Source organism: Schistocerca americana, chromosome 1 (assembly GCF_021461395.2).
Source record: "Schistocerca americana isolate TAMUIC-IGC-003095 chromosome 1, iqSchAmer2.1, whole genome shotgun sequence".
Lineage (NCBI taxonomy): Eukaryota > Metazoa > Arthropoda > Insecta > Orthoptera > Acrididae > Schistocerca > Schistocerca americana.
The window spans coordinates 1013643232-1013661102 of NC_060119.1; the positions used below are offsets into that span (position 1 = coordinate 1013643232).

General features: G+C 43.1%; 1 protein-coding gene across 1 annotated transcript in view; it reads right to left on the reverse strand.

Annotated features, from left to right (window-relative positions):
* Positions 1 to 17518, reverse strand: part of LOC124548825 — a 270087-nt gene extending 252569 nt beyond the window's left edge. Inside the window, exon 1 of the mRNA XM_047125197.1 lies at positions 17412 to 17518. The gene's annotated coding sequence lies outside the window, so the exon portion shown is untranslated. The remainder of the gene's footprint in view (positions 1 to 17411) is intronic.
* Positions 17519 to 17871: the final 353 nt, after the last annotated feature.

Here is a 17871-nt window from a genome sequence, read left to right on the forward strand (position 1 = left end):
CCAGAAAGTGATATAACAAAACGTGGAGCCAGTAATTAGAGATCCTAGTGCCCACTTCATCTGAGAATACCATTATAGCTGCAGCTTATAGTTCTGAGGAATTAGGAGATTGTCCGGGATTTCTAATCAAAAACGGTTTTCCAAAATAGTTGAGTATATTCTGAAATTCACTGATAAAAAACACAAGTATCCCTACAACCTAACTAACAGAGCAGTTCAGAGTCTAATGCGCTGATGCAACTATAAATGTCCGAATTAAATGTTAAAAAGAATGCTCGTCATAATTTGATGAGAGTATTTCATCAAACGCCACGCTAAATATTTGGTAGAATGTCTGTCCCGCGACGGCACGTGAAAATACGACAATACGCAAACTGAAGCTAGATAATGAAAATCATCCCAGAATTAACACTTCACTTGAAATGTTTTCATGGTTCCGCGTATCTCTAGTAACTTAATACGGCACCCGAGGCTGTTTGTAGCAGTGACACTGATGCGACGCGACTCCCGACACAGATGGCGTGTCATTCAGCGTCTGGAGAGAACTGGGGCCTTGCTTCCTCGCGCAGCGTTCTTATATATAAAGCCGCGGTGCGGACGGCTAAGGGAACGCCTGATCAAATCGGCTCTCCCGACTAGCCGCTGGGCTAGTAACGCACCACTTCAAGTTACATAATAATTTATAGCTTCTTTTGCTGATGGCCGATGAAGCTCTTAATTTAAACGTGCATTCAGCACGCAGGTAAGTATTGATAATAAAATTTTGACGTGGCTAAGTTAAATATTTTGGGCGAGAGAATTAATTTAATTGCCCTGCACACAGTAGATGAGCTCTGAACTGTCCTTTTTGAGATCCGCTATCGCTGTAATTTTACAGGTATTCAAAAGAAACTTTTCACATCTTCATAGTCATAGCGGACCTCCAACCTATTTAAACCTAAACATCCTAGCCTTATTTATTAGCTTACTTAATCTATCTTGCTTCCTTCAGTTTTGAGACGAAAACCAGAAAATTATGAATTTCCACTAAAATCTTAATTTATGAAATCCAAAGTACTGTTTTTATTAAATCGTTATGAAAGATGAATCTAAATATAAATTTTGAAGTCTCTAGCTCTTTTCTGTTGCGCCAATGATTTTTTTTAGAAAAACGTCCAAATTTCGAAAATGGCTGAAGTTATCGAACTGATATTTAACACACATTAATTTAGTATTATTCCTGACATGCTAGAAAAGTTTTAGGTCATTTGCTTGATTTTTAAGGTATTGCGCAACATTTATGACGTCAGAGCTAGTTACAGCAGACTGGCTGGCACACAATGGAAACTGATGTGAATTTACTACAGCGTGAGTAGGCTGCTTCCCTACATTATGAACGTTTTGAGATGGGATGGCAAGCGCCTGTATTTCTGTTAGTACACTGCACGAGAGCAGCTTACCATATGTATAGGACTACTGCGTGAGTAGCGAGCTCGTCTGAATTTTTTTATGAGGGTGCATGTCAGATGTGTCGTCTGCGATACTCCCTTTGCTGCTAGAAATGAGAGGACTGGCACAAATCAGTGATGTGTTTGATGACATGAAACAGAATTCTGCCATATGATATGTAGCTGGATGGGCATTGCTCAGAAAGTACCAATCATGTAATGAAGGTCAGTAAGTAATGTATTAACACTTATTCTAAGTTTAACCTAGCAAGTAGTTTTTCCCTTGTTGAGCTTCACGCATACTCGTATCTCAGGGGTATAGCTCATGAACGACGGAGTGAAAAGAATCATTAACCAAAATTGGTCCTCTGGAAGTGACTTATTGTCTCTCAAAGATTGTTGGGAACCTCTACACGCGGACGAAAAAGTTTTAGACCTTTAAAAGGGTTCTGAGACGAGTGAAGGAAGCTTAATTACAATCTTCCTGTATGGTGGCTAACCATCGATAACTTCACATCTGACTGATGCGTGTTCAGTGGCATTGCTGATGAGTTTGTAGGACATTCCAGCACTCTTCAAAAAGAGAAAGCCATGGCTGTGCTCAATTAACCCAAGGAGCAGCCATCGAATTCCAGGCTTTTCAAAAGATTCAAGTCTGAGAAGCACGGTAGTAATTCGTTCATGAATTGCTCTTAATAAGGGAAAACACAGTTGTTCATAAAGAAAGGTAGAGTCATAATGGCACCAGCACACGCAGGAGCCAAAAGTTGAGGGACGTCGTCCTTATAGGATTGAGCTGTTAGAGAATAATTTGTGTACGAAGTCTGCTGTTGCTCATTCCTGTGCAAACGGATATCGTTACCACCATGACAGTCCAGTGCTCTGCCCAGAAAAAATGAGGTATTTTGTGTTCCACGCTATCTCCAAACCTAAATACCTCAGTTGTCAGATTCAACACTAAGCGAAAAAAACACTACTCCAATCGGTGCATTTTTTCACATGATGTTCATCTGTCCAGAGAGATCGAATATAATCGTGACATGTTGTTAATGGCATACATATAGGGAAGACGCTCGCATGGAGACATCATTCAAAATCATAACTACGAAAATTTGTTATTCATATTCCTCGTTCTGTCGCTGTTGACTGTTGTTCAATTGGATTCAGCTGGGCTGTGAGCAATATTTAACGATTGTCTCTTAGCAGTAACTGAAGGTGGACGACATTGGCCTTATAAAATACGAATTCTCCCAAGTTCGAAGCTGAGCTTACCGTCGTCAAATAACCCTTGACACTTTCTAAAGCTACGCTGGTGTGCAAAACTTAAGGACGAAAGTAATTTCCACATGATGTGTCTCTATAGTGAAACATAGCTCGATGAAACTTGGGTCATAGGTAAAAAGGACTATTACAGTATAATACAGATGTTAACTGAAAGAAACAACCCATGAGGCGAAAAAAACGACACTTTTACTAAAAAAGATAATCAAACTGAAGTGATTACAAAACACGGAACGTGGTTCTCAATGGCATGTGATCACCCCAGACAGCAATGCATGCTCTCCAACGCGCTCACATACTGGCTATAAAGCTGGTAAGGAGTTCTTGTTGTAGGGCGTTTCGCCCATGCTGAGCACAATATTGATAAGGACTAAGGAGTTCTTGTAATAAGGAGACCATTCTTCTACGATCGCGGCTGAAAGCGGCTGGATGCTCCTTGGTACATGTGGACGCATCCTACAAGTGCTCGATGGAGTTTAAGTCGGGGAACGGGCATGCAGAACATTCGCAGAATATTCTCTCGTTCCAAGACCTCCTTCCCCTGCGCAGTTCGACGTGTTCACACATTGTCATCCATATAAATAAAGTCAGGGTCGAATGCACCCCTGAAGAGACGCACATTGGTAAGGAGTATAGTGTCAAGAAAACGTTGACGAGTAATTGTACCGTGTTCAAAGAGTTAGAAGTCAGTACTCCCATGAAGCATTATACCTCCCACATCGTAACTCCTGCACCACCAAATCATCATATTGGACAGTGCTGGACGTATCCTCGTATAGCGAGAGATAGGAAGCCGTAAAGCTCCTAGGGACATTACCTAAGATGATCGTTTTGGTGGTCCAGATATTATGTTGTGGGGAGGCACAATTTTGAATGGGCTTACTGACCTCCACTCAGCAGCAGTCAACCGCTCTGGTGAGGGAATGGAATGTCCTACCACAAGAACTCCATACCAATCTTCTGGCCACCGTGGGAGCACATTGCAATGCGTGCATTACTATCCGTGGTGATTGCACACTCTATGAAGAACCATCTCCTGCCTTTTGTAATGTCCAGAGGACCACCATAAATCCAGGTAACTTCAGTGTAATTATTGTCTTTGAATAAAAGTGTCATTTCTGTTCGACTCATTGCGTATTTCTTTCGCTTAACATCTGTACTATACTGTAGTAGTTCTATCTGGGTGTGGTTCAAGTTTTATTGAGCTATGTTACTTGGTAGTGAGTGACACATCATGCAATAGTTACCTTCTTCCTTAAGTTTTGAACACCAGTGTGTGTGATATCTCACTCTGTGGATGGATATCTTACGAACTGCGACAATAAAGTAATGAGACTGATGTGAAAAAAATGTTGCCTACCGTTTTAGTCAAGTTTAGTGTTGTCTCATTCAAAGTAGTTCCCTTCTGACTGCACACACTTTTTCCAGCGCTTCTACCATTGATGGTAACATTTCTGGAACTCATCTTTTATAATATCCTCCAAGACCCTCGTCACAGCTTTTTGGACATCTTGTCTTGTTTGAAAATGGTGTCTCTTGACTGCCATTTTGACTCTTGGAAATAGAAAAAAGTCGCACGGAGCGATATGTGATGAATAAGGTGGCTGTGGTAGTACTGAAATTTGTTTTGAGGTTTAAAATTGCTGTACTGACAGAGCAGTATGGGATGGCGATTTATCGTGATGCAGAATCCAATTATCAGCAATGTTGGCACGGACACGAAGAACTCTTTTACGAAGTCTTTCTACAATTTCTCTGTAGTAATATTGGTTAACTGTTTGTCCAGAAAGCACCCACTCTTTGTGAACGATTCCCTTGGAATCAAAGAAGCACACAAGCATGCATTTCACTTCTGACTTTGACATGCGAGTTTTTTTTAATCTGGGTGATCCCTTTGAGCACCATTGCGAAATTTGGCGTTTTGTCTCTGGATCGTACTGAAAAAACCAACTTTCATCACACGGCTCAACAATTCTGGATTGATTTCCGTTTGCTCTACACCACATTTTTCCATGTTTCTCGCTGTTGCCGTGTGAGATTTTTGGAGAACATTTGTGCACAAATCTTTCTCATACCAATATCTTCAGTTATTATTAGACGAACTGTTTCTCGATTGATGTTCAGTTCTTCTGCAATCATTTCCACGGATAATCTTCGATCAGATCGTACGAGTTCACGCACCCTGGCCAAGCTGACATCCGTCCGTGAGGTTGATGGTCGTCCACTGGGGTCTTCATCTTAAACATTCGTTCTACCTTCATTAAACATTTTATGCCAACGAAAAACTTGAGCTCTTGACATAACCTCCTCTCCAAAAGCCTTCTGAAGCTTACCGTAAGTTGTCGCGTTTTCACCCAATTTATCACAAAAAGAAATGGCATACCGTTGCGCAATATTATGCGGTTCCATTTCTGTTACGAGAGAGACAAACACGTGTTAACTTATTACAGTGCAACTCACGACTGAGCAGTTGCATCGATGTGCCGCTTGGACTAGAAGCAGCTTATAGAACTAGGTCAAAGATATTGTGCCTATGCAAGACTGCAGGGTTGCCACATGTTGCAAACAAAATCAGTCTCATTAATTTATCGTCACACCTCGTATGTCACCAAACTACGTATTGCAGTAAGACACATTGTTGAGAAGCCGTAGCTAAATTAACACTAGCACAAAACTAGGAATGTATCCTGGAGATTCGATACGGGTCAAATATCTCCTTTATAAGTCACATGTCTGGATGATAAAAACGCATTTTCTACATCGGTTTTGTATTCCATTTTGCCTCTGATGTTCACCTTCAACCTGTATCGTGTAATGGTAACTTATTTTGACGAATGCAGGCAGCAAAACAACAACAGCAGAAGTTAAACAGAGACACGAAAACTTAATTGTCTTCCTTATTGGTACAATTTCGCTTTGACAGAAAGCAGTGTGAGTGGATCGTGGTTTCGATGGACAAAAGGCACTGTCTCGTCACCCTCTCCACACCTCTCTCCTGTCAACTTCGTACTATTCGGCTGTCTCATTCTTTTGCCTCTATTTCGTTACGTTCTTCTTCTTTTGTACGATGTGTAGAAAAGCACCAGATGTGTCAGTGAACTTTCTGACATAACTTCTAACAATAAATTTTCAATATACTTAACGGGGGAGAAATGTTTTCAAAATACAATAAATGAATGGTTACGAGATTATCGTACAATAAGTATTCTGAAGATCTACACTTTGGGTTCATTATCCGAAAGGATGACTATTAAACAAAGCTAATATTTACAAATTGTCTTGCACCATCTCTTATTTAAGATGTTACAGCCATACAAACCAACTAAAATGTGAAAAAACCATATTTTGAGCCCAATACAGTGCTCAGTTATATCTTGGTAAGAGGCTTAGTGAGACAGCACAAAAGGATTGAGTAGAGGACTTTTATGTCTGACATTAAGTAGTACTTATACAACACTTTTGTTTATTATATTAGCTGAAAATATGTTAGCAGTATTAATGTGAAATGCCGTCTAACAGAACAGCCAAGTGTGTTGTAGAATTAGATATCCTCGGTGCAACTGTCACGTTGATTGTGCATGAAATTAAAGCGGGAAGTGCTCAGAGAATCTTTAATACAACGAAACTGTCGCGAAAGGATCGGTAATTACAAGTAAGTGTATTGTATTCCAGTCTTTGTAACAGGACTTTCGTACACTCAACTTATATTTGTGTAACGCTGCTGCAGAGGATCGATAAATCGAAGAACTCTCGTTTCCTAACGCAAAAGGAACATTTGTCGGTGTTTACATCTAGAAATTCGATGTGGCATGCCAGCCAACTGGCTTGTTCTGCTAGCTCATGAACGGTTACTTTTAAGGTTTGTTTGTTCATGCTGACATTTTTCCATATATGTACTTCTCGCAATCTGTATTTTGTCATCGAAATACAGATGCAATATGTGATTCAATTTTCCAGTCTGTCGAGAATTTGGATACCATTCATACCACAAGTGGGCAAAATGGCACTATATAGACTCGTGAACTACTTCTATGTGCTGCCTTGCTGGTGCTGGAGAGTTGGAACTGAAAATTAAGGGGGAACACAATTTGAAGAGCAATCGGACACAGAACCACCGCAGCAACCGCTTTACAGCCTGGAAAGGTCCCCACGAAACACTGGCTGGCAATGGAGTATGTCGGAGTCCAGCGAGAGCCACAGTATATTTTTTCTTCAGAAATGGCACTGTATCGAAAGTAGAAATTTACTTGTTCCAGCGAACAGAATCGGGGTGTCATCAGCTGACAGGATACTGTCTTGAAGCTCTATCAGCGCAGTCAGGAGCTTCCGCATCGTAATTAGCACATTTCTGTCTTTCATTAGTTACTTCGTATCAGCTACAGGAGGGTCCGAACTTGTTGTCGCGGCATGAGTGGATAAGCTACTTAAGAGACTGGACTTTTGTAACGATGATATTGTAATGATTCATTATGAAACAGATGTAACATATACGGGCTTCAACATAAGCAGGTGGGAGATGGAAAACTGACACAGCTGAAACACTGCTGGAAAAGAATTGTACAAAAAAGTGTTCTTAAGGACAGATTCTCTAAAATATCTATCGGCAAGTTATCATAGAATAATCCATAAAATCGCTAGCTTAATTTGTGTTTCCCAGAATTCCTCGTCGATTTGATTCAAGTACTGTAAATCTTCATTATGCGCTACTGTAATAATATATAGAGTTTTCACCACAAACTGAACTGGTTTTTTTTTAAATAAAAAAGACTGAACTTATTTCAGCATTTCATTCTAGTCTTCGTCACAGCCATATAGCAGTAAGCTGAAAGAATGATAAACATCGCTCGTGTAGCATCAACACATATCTAAGACAGATATTCTGTGATTCTTACTTCTTGTTCTTCTCTTTTACAACTTTATTTCATTGTCTCTCTTCGGGCCGCATAACTGTTTTGAGCATATCCGTGACAGAATTTGCAGCTGTCTCAGATGGCAGAATTATGTGCGAACGGACGCGTTTAATGTGCTTGCGCCTCTGACTCTCTCTTTCTCATGTGTTTGTTAAATATTTGTGTGTACATAGAGACAAGAAGACATCATTTAGCGTCTCTTTCAGTAGGCGAGTTTCGGAGAAGGATTATACAGTAAAATCTGGACATTCGTGTCAGATGATTTAGGAAAAACAGTGTAATTCCGGTAAAGAAAGAGCTGTTTCCTTCAGAGGCAAAAATAGTAATAGCGGCACAAGCATATACGAGGAACTGTGTCCGCTGAAACTACGGTAAACTACACAATAGTCAGTTGCCACTGCTCATTTTTTTCGGAAGTCGAAAACGTGCGGACATGAATAGGAACGAAGCAAATCAGGTAGCTTCATGTTGCGGCAACAAATCAAGTGTATAGTCGTGGTGTGAGGCAACCAAATGTAAGATAGATCCATTTAGAAATTTTCAAAATTCTGCAAGGAGGCTGCCCTCTGCGCTCTTGTCAGTCATCCTTTGTCTTTTCCACGATCGTCCACGTGGACGCTACGTGATTCAAATGCGCATTTGCCTGTCGCCTTGTACTTGCGTCTTTTTAGTTAAAACGGAATAGACCCTGAAAATGGATAGCGATTGGGTAATTACTACTTCGGGACGTTACGTACGAAATCATTCTGGTATTCTTTGGTCTCAGAACGACAAGAACTGAAACATATTACATAAACAATGCAGTTGAGTAAATACTTTATCGATGTAAGCAGTATTATTCCTGAAATATATTATGATCGTGGTCTCATACCAGGAACTAATTTCATTTGTTATTAATTCCTAAGTCATTAAGAAAAACTCTGACTCGAAAGGAGTTCAAAAAAAAAAAAAATCGCTTCACGCAGGAGAAGGAGATAATTTGCCTCGGACCTTGAGGACTCTGTAGCGGCATGAATATATTTTCTTTCTTTCCGGTTTTTATCTTTTCTGTTGGGGTTACGTTGGGCAGACAGAATTAACTTTGTGTGCGAAACTGTCGTGCGAAAGCATGAAAAGAGAAAAATACTAGTATAACGGCGGAAGCTACATAGCAAGGTGTAAAAATGCTAGTAAGAGATTCAGCAGACTGGACTGTTAGTTCCTATATCATTAAGCTGCATTGATCTGTTTTCGCAGAGATTGTTTTGAAGTAAAAAGTGTAATTGTCTCTTTGTGAAGCGCACAGTTAACGCTTTATGCGACTGAAAACAGTTCTCTTAGTTGTGGAAGGCGTAACGAAATAAATTTCCTTCATTTTGGAGCATGACTATGAGAGTGCGTCGAGACAGATTGTAGACGTGCGGGGTGGAATTAAATATGTGTAGAAATGGTCTAATTTATTTAATTGTGTAATGAAACTATCTGCGGTGAAAGTATGATGAACGATGCGGAAGCACAAAGCAATTTTTTTTCGAGGCCATAGCTCCTCATCTTATACACTCGCCACTTTCATCTCACAGGTTCACTCCTACAATATCTTTGTTCTGCTCTTCCAAATATGCGAGGCGGCAGTAGTTAAGATGGACTGTGGGAAAACCGGGAGAGAAAAGAATCGAAGCGTTTGAGATTTGGTGTCATGGATATGAGGTTGAAAACTAGGCGAACTGAGAGGAAATGAGTTCTGCACCGAATCGGCTAGGAAAGGAGTGTGCAGAGAAAAATGACTAGAAGAAGGGACAGGATGATAGGGTATGTGTTAAGATGTCACGGAATAACCTCCGAATGACTAAAGGGAGTTGCAGAAGGTAAGAACTGTAGGGGAAGGCAGAGATTGAAATATATTTAACAAACAGTTGAAGTGAGTACACCACTTTTTACGGCTTTACATTTTTTTTGGCATGTCAACGCAATAGTTTTTGTACGCTAGAAACTCCTCCTCGCAGTTGATGGCACCTGAAGATGAAGCTTTAGGCTTCGAAACAAGTCAGGCAATAAATAGAATCACTGACAATTGTTGTGGATTTTTTTTATTCTCTTAATACGTTCCTCAGTTGCAGATGTTCGCATGGTCATATATTTTGAAGCAATTGAAGGGTAGAAATGGTAAACTTTCTAAGTGCCATTTTTTTCACAAAACACGTCTCCAGTACTGTTGTGTTTTCAGTACTCTGTTGCATGGCTCTAGATCCAGATGCCGAACCATGGAGAGAATGTTTCAGACATCTGTTAGCAGATGGTGATTGGTCTTCGTGCTAAGCTGTGCTTCCCTCTGGAGCTCCAAAATTGTAAGAGATATGAGAAGTAGATTTTATTAACTGCAGTTCTACTAGGTAACAAACTACTGCTGCTTTGACGAAAACAGACATTTTGGAGACCGTGGCTGTGTACAAAATACATGTTGATTCTTGCTAAGAAGAAAACAGCAACCACCTACTGTTAGTAATGCTGCTTATTTACAAAAATAGCGCCGTTACTGGTTTCGAACCGTCAAGTTCACCCTCAGAAGGCTGAACAAGTTCATATTACATTTGTTGTTGTTTCGTTAGTTGTTAAAAAAGAATCAACAATCAATGGAAACGACGACTAATGTAATATAAATGTGAACAGCCGTCGTCTGTTCGAAACAACTGACGGCGCTATTTGTGTAAACAAATAGCATTGTTAACAGTGGGTGGTTGCTGTTTTCTTCTTTGAACGGGCCAGACAGTTTCCTGGTGCGGCACTTAGAACGTTCTTGATAAAGTATCCATTTCCTAATTTGTCTCACTATTCTTTGCGGTAATGCGGTGAGGAGCGTAATTCTATGGTGTAAGAATATCTTCTCAACTGTTTGGATGCAAATCTGTTTTCTACAAACAGAAGAAAAAGCGAGACACGATCGTTGGATATGCTGAACTAGCAAAAGTTGTAAGGTGGCTATAATTTCGCACCTTACAAGCACTCATCCACATACTTTGCCGTGAACTACAACCACAATTAGATATCATTTGATAGGTTGTACATCGTATATATGAATATTTAAAGGAGACTGACATTGTCAAGTACGCCTTGTAAATAATTGTTAACGCTTATTGCATGAAACGTGGCGGAGTGTCTTTATTATAAAAACGGCGTAATGAATGATTGCCTATATTAGTAGAGGTTGGAACGCCAGTGGAGATGAAACTGCAGGCAGAACTCAAGCTCTGGGTGGAAGGCCCGCACAGGTGTTGGTCCAGCTTAAACACAGGAAGCAGCTTGACGGACGTCGTGGCACCTGAGCTCTGGAGCACAATAGGCCGCTGTTGTAGCAGGGCCGGAAGGATAACCGGATAATACTTCCGAACTCTGCAAATTTTGGACGCAGGCGAGAGGAACGAAGAAGTGGCACCTCGTAAACCACGCAGACTGGGTTATTTCCAAGGATTTTTACTCAGAAGCGTACCATTGTACGAGTATAGATTTTTCCTCGCAAACTTTCCGCGCTGGGCGACAAAAGACTAAAATATGATTGTTCGGCGTTCGGAAGAATCTGTAGAGAGGGAGAATATTCCGTGGTTTCGGGAATATGATTCGTTTTCGGAATTACGATGGTGGGGAGCCGAGCCTTGCTGGGAGGCCGGCAGTGGAGAGAGAGGTCTTCCGTTATGAGCGCCTGCGTGTGACAGTCGCTCGATATCAGCTTTGCTGGTACAGATGGACTTGCTGTCTTTGCTGTCAGGATAGTTTATATTTAGAACAGTTAGGTACTGTACTGTTGAGAACCTATACGATTCTGGACTTCACCTCCGGGTTGGAAGTCGTCGTTCAGTACGCAGCGTTCAGTAACTGAGAACACTTCCTCTGCCTATACTTAGGTTGAGACGTTATCTGAACTCCGTCCTTGTGGCTGGGAGTTCGCGTTTCTCATCTGTAGAACACAGAGAGGAGAAGACAGTATTAGAGTATATTAGTCAGAGGACCGCCTTCTGCCGTCCTAGTGTTTGAAAGAGTTTATTTGTGGTTGGGGTTCTTCCATCGTCGCAGACGGGTGCGAGAACCATCATTCGATGCACCGGGCGCAGTACATACGGTGATATCGCAAACTGCTTCGGCTTATTAGGGCTATAAAAGCTAAGCAGCTGTGATCACGTCATTTTATTTCCACTGAGGTTCCACACTACCGTAGATCATCTTTGAAAGTAGTGTCTTCTAGTGTTTGGTACGTAGATGATGTCAGTCATTTCGCTTTATTGATATTAGACTGCGCAGTCATAATAAGGGGCAGAGTTAGGCAATTGATTAGTAAAACTACTTAGGAAATGTAAACTTTGTAATATAAAGGTTTTTTAATCTACAATAAATATATAAGTAGGAGCAACGCTTATCATTTAGTAGTATTAGTTGCCTTAATCATTCATTTATGTTAAGGTTGTAATTTATATGTTAAGTCCATTATGAGATCCTAAGATCTGCTTCAGCGGGTAGTCAGACGGGGCCAAATCTTCATTTTAGCGTTTATTACTTTCCGTTGCGCACATTTATTTTTACAACCGTCTCGAGTAGCATCTTGGAAAGCGTTCGGCAATGTAAAATAGTGCAAGATGTTCGAAATTCTGAGAAAAATTGGAGTAAGAGAGGAAATATACAGTATGTACAAGACCCAAGAGGGAACAACAAGGCTGGAAGGCCAAGAACGAAGTGCTTGGATTAATAATGGTGTAAGACAAGGATGCAGTCTTTCGCCCCTACCGGCCAGACTGTAATCGAGGAAGAAATGGCGGAAATAAAAGAAAGATTCAAAAAGGGGGATTAAAATCCAGGGTGAAAGAAAATGAATGACAAGATTCACTGATGACATTGCTATCATGAGTGGAGGTTCATTGAATGGCATGAACTGTATGATGAGTACCTTTTATGGCTGAGGATACACCGGAAAAAAGACACAAGTAATGAGAAGTAGCGAACATGAGAGGAGCGCGAAGCTCAACATCAAAGTTGGTGATCACGAAATGAAGGAATCGTGCTGCAGTGGAAGCAAAGTAACCTATGGCGGACTAAGCAAGGAGGATGCAAAAATCAGACTAACGCAGGCAAAGAGGGCATTCCTGGCCAAGAGAAATTTAGCAGTATCAAACACAGACCTTAATCATCATCATCATCATCATTTAAGTCTGATTATGCCTTTCAGCGTTCAGTCTGGAGCATAGTCCCCCTTATAAAATTTCTCCATGATCCCCTATTCAGTGCTAACATTGGTGCCTCTTCCGATGTTAAGCCTATTACTTCAAAAACATTCGTACCTTCTCTTTGGTCTACCCTGACTCCTCCTACCCTCTAATGCTGAACCCATGAGTCTCTTGGGTAACCTTGCTTCTCCCATGCGTGTAACATGACCCCACCATCTAAGCCTGTTCGCCCTGACTGCTACATCTATAGAGTTCATTCCCAGTTTTTCTTTGATTTCCTCATTGTGGACACCCTCCTGCCATTGTTCCCATCTACTAGTACCTGCAATCATCCTAGCTACTTTCATATCTGTAACCTCAACCTTATTGATAAGGTAACCTAAATCCACCCAGCTTTCGCTCCCATACAACAAAGTTGGTCGAAAGATTGAACGGTGCGCAGATAACTTAGTCTTGGTACTGACTTCCTTCTTGCAGAAGAGAATAGATCGTAGCTGAGCGCTAACTGCATTAGCTTTGCTACATCTCGCTTCCAGTTCTTTCACTATGTTGCCATCCTGTGAGAATATCCTAAGTACTTGAAACCGTCCACCTGTTCTAACTTTGTTCCTCCTATTTGGCACTCAATCCGTTTATATCTCTTTCGCACTGACACTACTTTCGTTTTGGAGATGCTAATCTTCATACCATGGTCCTTACATTTCTGATCTAGCTCTGAAATATCACTTTGCAAACTTTCAATCGAATCTCCCATCTCCCATCACTAAGTCATCCGCATATGCGAGACTGCTTATTTTGTGTTCACATATCTTAATCTCACCCAGCCAGTCTATTGTTTTCAACATATAACCCATAATTAATATGAACAACAGTGGAGACAGGTTGCAGCCTTGTCTTACCCCTGAAACTACTCTGAACCATGAACTCAATTTACCGTCAACTCTAACTGCTGCCTGACTATCTATGTAAAGACCTTTAATTGCTTGCAATTGTTTGCCTCCTATTCCATAATCTCGTAGAACAGACAATAATTGCCTCTTAGGAACCAGATCATATGCCTTTTCTAGATCTATAAAGCATAGATACAATTCCCTGTTCCACTCGTAAGACTTCTCCATTATTTGCCGTAAGCTAAAGATCTGGTCCTGACAACCTCTTAGAGGCCCAAACCCACACTGATTTTCTTCCAATTTGTCCTCAACTAATACTCGCACTTTCCTTTCAACAATACCTGAGAAGATTTTACCCACTACGCTGATTAAAGAGATAACTCTGTAGTTCTTACAATCTTTTCTGTTAGACCTTAATTTGAAGAAGAAATTTATGAGAATGTACGTTTGGAGCAGCGAATCATGGACAGCAGGAAAGCCGCAACAGAGGAGAACAGAAGCGTCTGAGGTGTGGTGCTGCAGAAGAATGTTGAAAATTTGATGGACTGATAAGGTAAGCAATGCAGAGATTCTCTGCTAAATTGGAGAGGAAAGGAACCTGTGGAAAACGCTGACAAAAAATGTCTCTGAGCACTATGGGACTTAGCCGGCCGAAGTGGCCGTGCGGTTCTAGGCGCTGCAGTCTGGAACCGCGTGACCGCTACGGTCACAGGTTCGAATCCCGCCTCGGGCATGGATGTGTGTGACGTCCTTAGGTTAGTTAGGTTGAACTAGTTCTAAGTTCTAGGGGACTAATGACCTCAGCAGTTGAGTCCCATAGTGCTCAGAGCCATTTGAACCATTTGAACTATGGGACTTAACATTTGAGGTCATCAGTCCCCTAGAACTTAGAACTACTTAAACCTAACTAACCTGAGGACATCACACACATCCACGGACGAGGCAGGATTCAAACGCTGACAGAAAGACGGGACATGATGACAGAAGATGTGTACGACAACGGGGAATAACCTGCATGGTACTAAAGGAAGCTGTAGAGGGTAAAAACCGTACGGGAGGTCACAGCTTGTAACATCTACATCTAAATCTACATGATTACTCTACAATTCACATTTAAGTGCTTGGCAAAGGGTTCATCGAACCACAATCATACTATCTCCCTACCATTCCACTCCCGAACAGCGCGCGGGAAAAACGAACACCTAAACCTTTCTGTTCGAGCTCTGATTTCTCTTATTTTATTTTGATGATCATTCCTACCTATGTAGGTTAGGCTCAACAAAATATTTTCGCATTCGAAAGAGAAAGTTGGTGACTGAAATTGCGTAAATACACTCCTGGAAATTGAAATAAGAACACCGTGAATTCATTGTCCCAGGAAGGGGAAACTTTATTGACACATTCCTGGGGTCAGATACATCACATGATCACACTGACAGAACCACAGGCACATAGACACAGGCAACAGAGCATGCACAATGTCGGCACTAGTACAGTGTATATCCACCTTTCGCAGCTATGCAGGCTGCTATTCTCCCATGGAGACGGTCGTAGAGATGCTGGATGTAGTCCTGTGGAACGGCTTGCCATGCCATTTCCACCTGGCGCCTCAGTTGGACCAGCGTTTGTGCTGGACGTGCAGACCGCGTGAGACGACGCTTCATCCAGTCCCAAACATGCTCAATGGGGGACAGATCCGGAGATCTTGCTGGACAGGGTAGTTGACTTACACCTTCTAGAGCACGTTGGGTGGCACGGGATACATGCGGACGTGCACTGTCCTGTTGGAACAGCAAGTTCCCTTGCCGGTCTAGGAATGGTAGAACGATGGGTTCGATGACGGTTTGGATGTACCGTGCACTATTCAGTGTCCCCTCGACGATCACCAGTGGTGTACGGCCAGTGTAGGAGATCGCTCCCCACACCATGATGCCGGGTGTTGGCCCAGTGTACCTCGGTCGTATGCAGTCCTGATTGTGGCGCTCACCTGCACGGCGCCAAACACGCATACGACCATCATTGGCACCAAGGCAGAAGCGACTCTCATCGCTGAAGACGACACGTCTCCATTCGTCCCTCCATTCACGCCTGTCGCGACACCACTGGAGGCGGGCTGCACGATGTTGGGGCGTGAGCGGAAGACGGCCTAACGGTGTGCGGGACCGTAGCCCAGCTTCATGGAGACGGTTGCGAATGGTCCTCGCCGATACCCCAGGAGCAACAGTGTCCCTAATTTGCTGGGAAGTGGCGGTGCGGTCCCCTACGGCACTGCGTAGGATCCTACGGTCTTGGCGTGCATCCGTGCGTCGCTGCGGTCTGGTCCCAGGTCGACGGGCACGCGCACCTTCCACCGACCACTGGCGACAACATCGATGTACTGTGGAGACCTCACGCCCCACGTGTTGAGCAATTCGGCGGTACGTCCACCCGGCCTCCCGCATGCCCACTATACGCCCTCGCTCAAAGTCCGTCAGCTGCACATACGGTTCACGTCCACGCTGTCGCGGCATGCTACCAGTGTTAAAGACTGCGATGGAGCTCCGTATGCCACGGCAAACTGGCTGACACTGACGGCGGCGGTGCACAAATGCTGCGCAGCTAGCGCCATTCGACGGCCAACACCGCGGTTCCTGGTGTGTCCGCTGTGCCGTGCGTGTGATCATTGCTTGTACAGCCCTCTCGCAGTGTCCGGAGCAAGTATGGTGGGTCTGACACACCGGTGTCAATGTGTTCTTTTTTCCATTTCCAGGAGTGTAGATCTCGCCGCGACGAAAAACGTCTTTGCTTTAATGACTTCCATCCCAACTCGCGTATCATATCTGCCACACTCTCTCCCCTATTACGTGATAATACAAAACGAGCTGCCCTTTTTTGCACCCTTTCGATGTCCTCCGTCAATCCCACCTGGTAAGGATCCCACACTGCGCAGCAATTTTCTAACAGAGGACGAACGAGTGTAGTGTAAGCTGTCTCTTTAGTGGACTTGTTGCATCTTCCAAGTGTCCTGCCAATGAAACGCAACCTTTGGCTCGCCTTCCCCACAATATTATCTATGTGGTCTTTCCAACTGAAGTTGTTCGTAATTTTAACAGCCAAACATCCAGCATCCAAACAAATAATGTTGAGCAGGTGGAGGAATTCATGTAGGGCCGCATCAAACCAGTCAGAAGACTGGGGACTGTTCTGATAAATGTCAAAATGTTGAAATGTGTGTGAAATCTTATGGGACTTGATTGCTAAGGTCATCAGTCCCTAAGCTTACACACTACTTAACCTAAATTATCCTAAGGACAAACACACACACACCCATGCCCGAGGGAGGACTCGAACCTCCGCCCGGACCAGCCGCACAGTCCATGACTGATAAACGGCAGATTTGGCAGTTAGAGTATTTCCAATTTTACTCTTCGACTGAGAGCGTGGTTGTCTGTCATCAAGAGGTTGGCGCAGGAGAGTAATTCGTGACCTGTTGCAGCAAAACTGTCACAATATTAATGAAAAAGAAAGAAACAGAAATCTGGCAGGAGGAAGATGAAGCGTCTTACTGACAGAAGGTGTCAATATCTCTAGAACTGAAAGACTTTGGAGTACCTGAAGGCATCAGAGACGTTACTTTTCAAGCAGTGGAAGGCAGTGAGTAGAAAAGGAATCATGACGCTGGAAGCAGCACCAGCAGCAGTAGCGGCAGCGTTGTAGGCAGGCAGTAAACAGTGTTACCTTGTGAGTGCGGACGGGTGTGTTTCGAAAACAGCCGGCGGCTGGTCTGCGCGCAGCCCGGGCGACGACAGCCGTAGAGAGCACAGTGGCGGCGCGGTGGCTGGCGCGCGCTCCACGCACCTGCGACGCGGACGCTACGCTGGCTGACGCTACACTGGCTCCGACACCGCTGCCGCCCTCCCCTGCGATCGATGGCCGCTGCCGTGGCGCGCCGTGCACCCTGCGCGCCACACGACACGCCGCCCTCTCGCCCAATAATGGCATCCGCGGCTCCGTAAATACTGACCCTCAGCTCAGCTGTCGACACGAACGCCCCCTCCTCTCCACCCTGCCTACAACATCTTCGAGGATCAGGTCTGATTCCACAGGGAAACAGTTGCGCCCAGGCTCTGTACTCATTTAAATTAGTAAAGCGTAAATCAGTCACAAATTATGTTCATTGCATGTCTAGATTTAGGTC